Raw genomic sequence first — 10,702 nt, forward strand, 5'->3', positions numbered from 1 at the left:
CAATGCAGTCTTCCATAATGTGCTTAATAGTATGGGGTGCTGTGTTGCATCCTGGACAGGCATCAGCGACGGAGTCATCCAGCCTCTTCTGGTAGCTTAAGAGGGCTGGATGGTGCCCACATCTCAGCCTGGCCAGGTGGACCCTGTCCTCACGAGGAAGATAGGATTCATAAGGGTGGATGTCAGGAGGCCGTACATGCAGCTGTGTGTTGTCTTTAAGTGACTGAATGGAGCGGCGAGTGATCTGAGTGTGGATATGCTTCTGGAAGCTGGTCTGAGGTGGGCGAGGGGGAAGAGATGACAGTATTTGTGTATGGTATCGTGTGCTGGGTGTTGTTTTGTTGTTCCTTGGTGTGGGTGGATGTGCTGCCATGTACTGTAGTGGATGTTGTGCGTTTGTGGAGGCTGCAGTAAGAAACTGGGTGCCTCTCATGTCTAGGTGATCCTTGACTTTGAGGACTTTGGTTTCTTGATGTAGGTGGTCTGTGGGTGTAGTAGCTGTGCAGCCTGTGATTATTTTTAGGGCCTTGTTCTGTACGGTCTGTAGAGTGTTGTAGTGTGTTTTGGTCAGGTTTGAAGCCCAGGCAGGGCTTGCATAATTCATCACTGAACGTATGTATTGTTTGTATACTGTGGTGGTGGTTTCTTTGTTGTGTCCGAATGTTGTATGGGCAAGTGACCTCAGAGCATTGAGTCTTGGTGTTATTTTATTTTTAATGTTTGTGATGTGTTGTTTAAATGACATTGATGTATTGTATGTTACACCAAGGATTTTGTGTGTGTGTGTGTGTGTGTGTGTGTGTGTGTGTGTGTGGTAGGGGAGTGTTGTTTATGGTGAGGTGTGGGATGTGACTGTGTTCTGTTGTCCAGTTTGTGAGAAGAGTCACTGTAGATTTGGCTGGGGCTATTTTGAGCCTGTTTGTGGTGAACCATTCGTGTAGTGTGTTTAGGTAAGGTTAAATGATGTGTGCAGCTGTGTTTGCGTTTTGGTGTGTACATGTAAGTGTTATATCATCTGCATAGGAAGCTATGTGTATCTGTGGTGTGTGGGTACGTCATGGATGTATAGATTAAAGAGTGTAGGGGACAAAACAGATCCTTGGGGGACGCCGTTTGTGAAGTTTCTGATGTTAGAAGACTTACCGGCAAATGTTACGTGTGCACATCTGCCTGCTAAGTAGTTTGCCAGCCATCTTTTTGTGTTATTGTGCATGTTTGTGTTGAGTATTTTGTTTGTGAGGTTGTGGCGGGGGATGGCATCAAAAGCTTTGCTAATGTCTAGTGTGACTAGGAGTGTTCTGTGTGGTGGCCTAGCTGAATTCATGCCATCGAAAACTCTCTGTGTAAGGTCTGTAAGAAGGGTGTTTGTGGAGTGTAGTGGCCTAGAGCCATGTTGTGACTGGGCTAGGGGAACGTGAGGTGTGACTAGTTGTAGTACCAGTTGTTCAGTGACTTTAGAGGGGGTGCAGAGGAGTGTGATGGGGCGATGTGAGGAGGGTAACGTGGGGTCTTTGTTGGGTTTAGGGATGGTGATGATATTGCCATGCTTCCAGATGTTGGATATTATGTTGTGTGAGTAGTTGTAGTTTGATATGTTGGTGAGTGCTTGTATGCCTTGTGGTCCTAGGTGTTTAAGGTGAATGTTGCTTATGTTGTCTGGTCCACAGGCAGATGAGTGCTTGAGGTTGTTAATGATGTGCTTCGTCTGGTTGTAAGTGAAAGGTGCATAGTCTGGGTCTGTGGGGAACTGTCTCTTACGTCGGATGATACGTTGGTTTTCCTGATGGGGGGTTAAATGGCTGACTAGTGAAAAGTGATTGATGAGAGTGTTTGCTTGTTGTTTGTTTGAGGGTATGGTGTCTGTTGTTGTGATGGCAGCGTGTGATTGTGTGGTGTTGCTGTTGGAAAGTGTGATGCTGTTTAGTGTTTTGTAGAGTTTGCTGATATTTGTTTTGTGGTCAAGTGTTTGGAGGAAATTTTTCCAGTTTAGTGTTTGCTGTTCTGATATTTTACTGTTTATCTGAGTGTTGAGTTCTTGTATTTGTTGTATGGTGTCTTGTGTATGGGGTGTTGGGGAGTGTCGCAGTGTGTCCCGTTGTCTGATGAGGCCTTGAATTTCTGGTGTGAAGTTGGGGTTGTGTCTCTTTCTGTTGCCTCTGGGGATGTGTCTTTTGTCTGCGTTTTGTATGATTGTATTGAAAGTGTGCACAGCGGTGTTGATGTTTGTGATGGGTGTACTGTTTAGTGTTTCGAAATGTTGTCCTGTTTCAGTTACAAAGGCCTCCCAGTTGGCTCTCTTATAATTAGTGTATGTGTGTTTGTAGCCAGCTGGGGTGATTCTGGTTTTGGTAGTAATGATTGATCAGAACCTAAGGTTTTGACCACTCTCCATGATGTAGTGGGAGCGAGGTTTGGGGAGCAGAAGGTGATGTCTGGAGATGATGGGAGGAAGAGGGCTTGGTGTGGGTATGAGTATGTTGGGCGATCAGTGTTTATCTCCCTGCCTGGCTGTCCATCTACCTGTATTTATCTGTCTATCAATCTGTCTATCTGTGTTTATCTATTTGTCTGTTTATCGATATCTTTGCATACGCTTATTTATTTATTCATGTATGTATTCGTTTTTGTTTATACTCATATATTCTGCTGCGGTAAGTAAACCCTTCAATAGGTGTGTAATTTCACTATTCCAATGGCAATTTCGTACCCACATAGGCTACTCCGATTGAATATATTATGAGCATGCAACTAATCATTTTGGACAGGACACTTTCATATCTGACCCGCTATTATGGTCCAATAACTTGTATAATCGGTAATTAGTTTTAGTTTGTGGTTATAATTCTTCACTATTGCCTCTAATACCAGTTTACCTAATCATCGTATCACAGAAGCATAGTTAACCGAGATATCATATTCAGATACTTGACTGATGAGCTGACTGACACGTGAGAAACTTTCCTCCCTTTCTTCATTCTCATCTCTCTCATTTCTCTCATCCTTTCCTCATCCGCCTCCATCGCTCCATCCTTCTTCTTTTCTCCCACCTCTTCCTTTCCCCTGGCCCACCCCTTCCCTTTTCCTCTTCCTCTTCCTTTTCCTCTCCCTCTCCTTCAACCCTCCTTCCCTTGTAACCTCGCCACTGATAAAACATTATCATTTTTCCTTTTTCCTCCCGACCGTAGGTTCTCTCTCTCTCTCTCTCTCTCTCTCTCTCTCTCTCTCTCTCTCTCTCTCTCTCTCTCTCTCATAGTGGGATAAAGAGATAGATAAATAGAGAGGCATAAACAGAAAGAAAGCTGTGTGTAAGAGCATGTGAAGGCACCTGAGAGAGAGAGAGAGAGAGAGAGAGAGAGAGAGAGAGAGAGAGAGAGAGAGAGAGAGAGAGAGAGATCCTCCTCCCTCTCCCTCCCCCCTTATGCCTGCAAGATCCTGCAGCCGTGGCATTTGCATCAACAGGCTTGAGATTTGGCAAGTTGCTCCCAGGCCTCCCCCCCCTCCCCTCAAGTAAACAGACTAAGCATAGGTTAGCATAATGTTTGCATTTATAGCTGCCGGGTGTGGAGGGGTCGGGGAAGGGGATTGGGAAGGGAGAGGTGCATTGTGTTGTGTTTGTAATTGTGTTTTGTTGTGCTGTGTTGTGCTGTGTCTTGGGGGGGGGGTTGAGGCATGGGGAGGTGTTGTGTGTTAGGCATTGGGAGGTGTTGTGTTAGGCGCGTGGAAGCCGCCCTGTGTAGCGTAGATCTCTAATGTCAAACCTCAAAGCACAATTCTTGCTGAGTTTATCACTTTGTTTCCAAATATTAACTGAGAGATATTCTAACATTTTTGAGAGGAGGCGCTTCCCTCAGTTGATTACATTCGTCTTAGGATAGCCGAATAAGATGCTTAATGAAGACCCTGCTCAGTGAAGGGATAAAAGCTTCACTTACTGAAAATTAGAATCTCTCTGTGATGTCATATTTTAAAACCTGTGTGACCTACTTAATTCATTCAGGATCAGGGTGTAATCATTTTGATCCAGATACCACAAGACACCTTTGTTTAGCATAAGGAAGTACGTATGTGATGGATTGGATTATTAGTGGCTCTATCTTTCTTATTTATATAATAGAACAGAGGAAGGAAAAACAAATGAATTAAAACAATCCATACGCCAGATGATAGGAGTCCTCCGTTCATAAAAAATCTGTAACAGTTGGACTTGAACAGCCGAGAGTTGAAGTTTGGGGGAAAACCACTGGGGGAAGCGAGTTCCAAAGAGATGCAGTTCAGGGAATAAAAGAATTCTTCTAGGCAGAAGTTCTGCAGTATGGCAGTCTGACAGACCAGTCATGAGCGCTACCAGATGCCTGTGTAGCGCGGGGCAAGGCATGGAGAGGTGGCACAATGAATGCAACTTCGTCTGAGCATTTACCATAAAAGTATCTATAAAATAATGCAAACAAAGCAACATTCTTTCTTAGTTACAGAGGAGGTAGTTCATTTGAAATAGTAGGATTATTAATAATTCTAACAGCTTTGTTCTGAATTTTGTTTAGTTGTTTTAGTGCAACCTCTCCACACCCATTCCACAAAGGTGAGCAATATTCCAGCTGAGAGCGCACACGACTCTTATAAACTATAGCTAACTGCTCAGTGAAGAAGTTACGGACTCTGTACAATAATTCAAATTTCTTTGAAGCGGTTTTTAGCAAGTGATCTAATATGAGAGGCTAACCCTGTCATATTAGTAAAGCTGTCTTCAGATAAATAAAGTAATAGGGAAGTAGCAAAAAATAATATAAAAAAAAAGCATATCATCAGTCAGAAAGACCTTATGCCTTTTGCTGAATTTTTAAAACCTTTCAGTTCCCATGTTTTTAAATCTTTATTACAGAATTCCTAGAGCTCTCTCCCTCGCAGATCTATAAAGACTGACTATAGCATCGTATACCAGTCGAATAAAGAATGCTACACACACACACACACACACACACACACACACACACACACACACACACACACACACACACACACACACACACACACACACACACACACACACACACACACACACACACACACACACACACACACACACACACACACACACACACAAATTATTTTTCCAGTTTATTTCGACATTGATGGATTAGGCGCCACAAAACGATGGCTCTAAATTCGCACCTGAATTGGCTATGCTTCTAGTGCAGGAATGTATTTATTTTATGTACTACACTGGATTTTATTTATTTATTTATTTATTTATTTTATTTACCTTGGATTTAGTCAGTGGTTGTTTGGGGTTATTTCGTCGCTCCAGTCACTCTCATACATATATGTAGATAGACTGAGTTATTGACCCAAAAAATCACAAGTACAAATTTGTATACCGTACTGTACATTATGGTCCAGCATACTAGCTTATACAGTTAATCTTATCAGACTAGATGAGATCATAGAGCGCATACCTCCGCCAACCTTTATGCAAAACAACTCGTATCATCGCCAAAAATTTTATCATCTGTTCCTAGATCCATGACCCATATACTCAGAATACTTCGTTGAAATCCATCAAGAGCATTTTGAGATCATGTGAACAAAAAAAAAAAGTCCTGAACCGGTCTCGAAGTAGATCACCACCAAAATCAAATCAACTCCTCTTTGGCACATGGCCCACATGTGCATAGAATATAATTGAAATTCGTCACGAGCTTTTGGAGATGTGGACAAACAGGAGTGAATTTGTAACTTCGCCCAACTTCTGTGGTGTGGGTAAAATCAGAGAAATTGTAAATTGAATTATTAAAACATGAATTGAGATAAAAAAAAATAAATAAAGGTAAATTCTGGTCTGTGTACACAAGAATCTATGAATAATACTGCACACATTTTGTTTTTATCATCCGTCTCGCTTAACAGTTTTTCCAAAGTCGTTATTCTGTATTGTTGTCTTAATTGATCAGAGCTGGGACACACCTGCACGTTGTCTCTCGGTCTGAATTTCTCCTCGCCCACCAGACAGATCATCCAGGGGCAGACGGCCACTCCCACGCCTGTTCCATCGCCCTCTTCTTCTACAGCAAGATCACACACACACACACACACACACACACACACACACACACACACACACACACACACACACACACACACACACACACACACACACACACACACACACACACACACACACACACACACACACACACACACACACACACACACACACACACACACACACACACACACACACACACACACACACACACATTCTCTCTCTCAAAAATTCACGGATCACATTGGTAAGAGCGACCCCACGCATTCTGCACACCCTCTCCTCTCTGATTGATTATAATTACATATCAAATCCACCCTCGTTATCTCAACACCACTTTGACACCGGGATTAATCAGATAACGCTCTCTCTCTCTCTCTCTCTCTCTCTCTCTCTCTCTCTCTCTCTCTCTCTCTCTCCTAGTCTACCTACTTACCTGTCTGTCAGTGTCTGTGTGTGTCTGTTTGACTGTCTTTGTACCCATCAGTGTTTGTCTATCTGTCTGTCTCTCTGTCTATCTGCCTATCTATCTATCTCTGTCAGTCTATCCATCTGTCTACCTACCTACCCATCTGTCTATCTATCCTAACCAGTAAGAATGCACTGAGATACTCTTGGTGCATTGTGAGTGACGAGACCGAAAAAAATAAATCTGATTGCAATGTAACGATGTCGAGGGAAGTGATTAGCAGAGAAAAAAAAGTGATTAGGAAACAGAGTGATAAAAAGACTCCTGTCCAATCACTAGCTAATTTGCATTGTGATTGGGCGTTAATTAGCAAGCAACGTGATGGAAGAGGTGGACGGATGTATGGGTAATTCCGTCATATATATGCGGTAATTTGTATGGGAATCGGAGGGAGGGGAGGAGGGTGTGGGGAATATGGTAGGGGAGAGGGCTGGCTGGTTGGGAGGGGGTGTGGAGAGGGATTAATTGGGGAGAGGGAGGGTTAAGGAGAGAGGGATGGTTGGGAATGATGATGTTGAAGAGGGGAGGGATGTTGGTGAGCGTTTGATTAGGGGAGGGGGGTGAAGGAGTGGGGAGTGGATAGAGAGAGGAGCTGGTGGGGCGTGAGGGTTGTTGGAGTGGGGATGAGCCGGGGGAGAGAGGTGATGGAATGGGGAATGGAGCTGGTGGATGGATGTAGGTTGTTGAAGAGGGATTGATTAGGGAGAGTGGAGGTGGTCAGGGGTTACTTGGGGAAAGAGGGATGGTGTGGGAAAAGGGAGGCAGATGGGGAGATAAGGGATTTAGGAGATATGTGAAGAGGGCGGGTCTGATGCTCTAGGGGTTGGATTGGGGAGAGGAATAAGGGTGAGAGGGTAAGAGGGGACTAGTGAAGAGAAGGGAGAGGAAGGGATGTATGGGATTAGGGAGAGAAAGGAGAACGGAAGTTATTGGGGGGAGGAAGGAGGGTAGGGGCACTAGGGAGGAAAAGGAGAGTGGGTAGAACTGGGGAGGGAAAACAGGATTGGGACACGGGGAGAGGAAGGTAGGCAGGAGAATTGGGGAAAGAACAGATGATGGGGAAGCAGGGGATTATTGGGAAGAGGAAGTAGAGTTTTTTTTTTTTTTTTTTTTTTTTAATGCGAGGAAGAAGGAACCAAAGGCCATGAGCCCGCAGTAACAGTTCCCTCCAAGAGAAAAACAAAATACAATAGAGAGCCAAATTCAAGATCCGATCATTTTGAGATGCCTGGTCACACTGCGTTTGAAAGACTGGAGATCATAGGCAGTAGGAAATACAGACAGAGGGAGACAGTTCCAGAGCTGACCTGTTGCATAAATGAAAGACTGGGAGTAACGGTTAACTCTTGCATTAGAGAGATGGACAGAAAAGGGATGAGAGTTTGCTGCCAGACGGGTGCTACGCGCCCGTCGTAGAGGTGGAGGAATGCAAGCAGACAGTTCAGAGGAGCAGTGACCATTAAAGTAGCGATAGAAAAGAGATAAAGATGCAACAGTGCGGCGAAGAGACAGAGGTTGAAGGGAGTCAGTAAGAGGAGGAGAGTTAATGAGACGAAAAGCCTTTGACTCCACCCTATTGAGAAGAGCTGTATGTGGGGAGCCTCCCCACACATGAGAGTTGTACTCTACACAGGGGCGGATAAAACCCCTGTATAGAGTCAACAATTGCGCAGGGGTAAAGAAAGAGCGGAGTCGGCTTAGCACACCCAGTCTCTTGGAAGCAGATTTTACAAGAGATGTAATATGATCTTTCCAGGATAAGTCCCGAGTAAATGAAACCCCAAGCATGTTCAAGGATGATGCAGGATTAAGCTGAATATTACTAAACATTAGTGGGTATACCTGTGGAAGATTTTGTCGGGTTGATAGGTGTAAGAACTGAGTCTTAGATGCATTAAAGACAACCATATTATTATTACCCCAGTCAGAGATACGAGCCAAGTCAGACATTAGGTGTGCCATAGCCTCATCCCTTGTTTGTTGAAGTAACTGTTGAGATGGGCGTTGCGGGAACCGAATGGAAAGGTGAAGGGTGGAGTCATCAGCGTATGAGTGGATAGGGTTAGATGTACAGCTTAGAAGATCATTGATGAATAAAAGGAAGAGAGTTGGTGATAGGACAGAGCCCTGAGGAACACCACTGTTGATAGATCTAGGAGAAGAACGATGGCCGTCTACAACAGCGGCTATAGAACGACCAGAAAGGAAACTAGTGATGAAGGCACAGATAGAAGGATAGAAACCGTAGGAGGGCAGTTTGGAAATTAAAGATTTATGCCAGACTCGATCGAAAGCCTTTGAGATGTCAAGTGCAATGGCAAAGCTTTCGCCAAAGTCCCGAAAGGAGGATGACCAGGAGTCTGAAAGGTAGGTGAGAAGATCGCCAGTGGAGCGTCCCTGACGGAACCCATACTGACGATCGGAAAGAAGGTTGTGATAGGAAAGATGCCTTAAAATTTTTCTATTAAGAATAGACTCGAAAACTTTTGAAATACAGGACGTTAAAGCAATTGGACGATAGTTGGAGGGTTGGGAGTGGTCACCCTTCTTAGGGACTGGCTGAATGAGAGCAAACTTCCAGCAAGAAGGAAAGGTACAAGTTGACAGACAAAGGCGAAAGAGTTTACCTAGGCAGGGTGTAAGCACAGAAGCACAGTTCTTGAGAACAACAGGAGGGACCCCATCAGGCCCATATGCCTTGTTAGTACTGAGGCCAGTGATGGCAGAAAATACATCAACTGAAGAAATTTTAATATCAGCCATGAGGAAGTCAGAGGGGGGAAGTGTTGGAGGAACAGCACCGGAATCGTCTAAGGTTGAATTGGAGGAGAAAGTCTGTGCGAAGAGATCTGCTTTATCAGTAGAAGAAATAGCTACAGAACCATCAGAGTAGAAAAGAGGAGGGAAGGATGATGAGGTAAAGTTGTTAGAAAGATTTTTGGCAAGGTGCCAGAAGGAGCGGGAAGAATTCGAGTTGGAGAGTTGAGAGCATTTAGTATGGATGAAATTATTTTTAGTAGAGCGAAGAACAGACTTAGCACGATTCCGGGCAGAAACGTAAAGACAATGTGTGCAGGAAATGAAAGAAGGGGGCTATGGGGATGGAGTGAGAGGGACAGAAGATAAAGTGGGAGAAGGGGAGAGGGGTAGGGAAGTGAGTTTTGGGAAGGAGAGGTGGGAGGAAGGGAGATAGGTAAAGTGGAAGAAAGATAAAAACGTAAGAGAGAAAAGGAAACGAGAGAAGGAGTTGGGAGAAGAAGAGTGAAGGAAACTGGGGAGAGAGAGGAGAGGAAGAGGAGAATGGAAATGGGAAGAAGAGTGAGAGGGAGAGGAGAAGAAGGGAGGTGTGGGAGGCAGGGAGAGGAGAGGAGAGGAGGGAGATGTCTGAATGGAGAAAAGCGAGAAAAAGGGGCCACGTTTTGTGTTGATAACAGTACTATCTTCTGCTCGAGGGATTGAGTGAGTAGGGGAGAGAGAGAGAGAGAGAGAGAGAGAGAGAGAGAGTCATGAGGGATAAGGAAAGGGAAGGAAGGATGGGGAGGAGGGGAGGGGAGAGAAAGCGGGAGGAGATAAAAAGGAGGATGAGGTGGGGAGGATAGAGAGGAGAGAATGAGAAGGGAAGGTAAGGAAAGGGAGAATTAAGGAAAGGAAGGAGAAGGGGAAAGCAATAATGAAGAAACAAGGGCAGCCGCTGGGGGAAAGAGTAATGGATGGATGCTTGCAAGGAATAAAAAGTTGGTGGGAGGAGGGATGACTTTGAGAGAGAGAGAGAGAGAGAGAGAGAGAGAGAGAGAGAGAATACAAAAAAGGTAGAAAAGAAAGTTCATAAGTTTGCGAGTAAGTTAGGAGGAAGAGAGAAGAGAGGGAAAGAGACAGCATATATGTGAAGTAATGAGAAAAATGCCTTAAGTAATGAGGAAAGGACTGAGGCATTGAGCAGAGGAATTAAGGCTGGGAGGGAAGGAAAACATAACAAAAAGAAGTTAGATGTGAAGTAATAAAGGATGCGGGAAAATAATAAGGAAAAGCTTAAAGGAGATGATATTAAAACTCTTAGGCACGAAGGATCTGGGGCTGGAGAGGGACACCTTCGCATGATGGCACCGTTGTGTCCCGAATATGGAGCTGCCCGGTTACACGAACATCTCCTAATCCTCTCCCTATCGCAAAAAAAAGTAAATAAGTAGATTTAA

Source organism: Coenobita brevimanus, chromosome 38 (genome assembly GCF_032717465.1).
Source record: "Coenobita brevimanus isolate Jiangsu-jjx chromosome 38, ASM3271746v2, whole genome shotgun sequence".
Taxonomy (NCBI): domain Eukaryota; kingdom Metazoa; phylum Arthropoda; class Malacostraca; order Decapoda; family Coenobitidae; genus Coenobita; species Coenobita brevimanus.